The following is a 520-nucleotide window of genomic DNA, read 5'->3' on the forward strand; positions in this document are numbered from 1 at the left end:
CCCTTCTAATTGAAGCTGATGTAAGTAATATCATTTTGATTTTTAGTGTCTTAAGTTTAACTGGTAATGCACAATATTTTTATTTATTTTTTAGGTATAGCAGCAACTGCAGCCGACATGGAAAGAAATGGATTACCGGATTCACCCGCACTGATCTTTCAAGGTAATGTGTCTTACTTTCTGTCTCTATTATACACACTGTTCTTTGCTTTCTATTTCTATTATATTTATATTTTTGCCACCTCTGTTCATGTATTCTACTTCACAGTTCTATTCTCACTCCTATATTCCTTCCATTTGTTATTGTCTCTGAACCACTCTCTCTCATTAGTAACCATGGTCTTCATTATCTTTTAGTTTATAGTATCATTAGTAACCAACCATGGTCTTATCTTTTAGTTTATAGTATCAGTGTCTTTATTAGTTAGCATGGTTTATGGGTAGTTCATGTTTTTACAACACTTATTAATCTATATCCTTCTGTATTTCTTTTACAGGTGAATCCATGACCCCAAGCAAG

At 32.7% G+C, this 520-nt stretch overlaps 1 long non-coding RNA gene across 1 annotated transcript; it reads left to right on the plus strand.

Moving 5' to 3' along the window:
- Window positions 1-3: 3 nt before the first annotated feature.
- Window positions 4-520, plus strand: LOC107733985 (uncharacterized). The gene is made up of 3 exons (XR_001639042.1): window positions 4-24; window positions 101-163; window positions 498-520. It is a non-coding gene; the product is annotated as an uncharacterized LOC107733985 (long non-coding RNA).

The sequence above is a fragment of the Sinocyclocheilus rhinocerous genome, unplaced genomic scaffold (genome assembly GCF_001515625.1).
Source record: "Sinocyclocheilus rhinocerous isolate Xijiao unplaced genomic scaffold, SAMN03320098_v1.1 scaffold38096, whole genome shotgun sequence".
Classification (NCBI taxonomy): Eukaryota; Metazoa; Chordata; class Actinopteri; order Cypriniformes; family Cyprinidae; genus Sinocyclocheilus; species Sinocyclocheilus rhinocerous.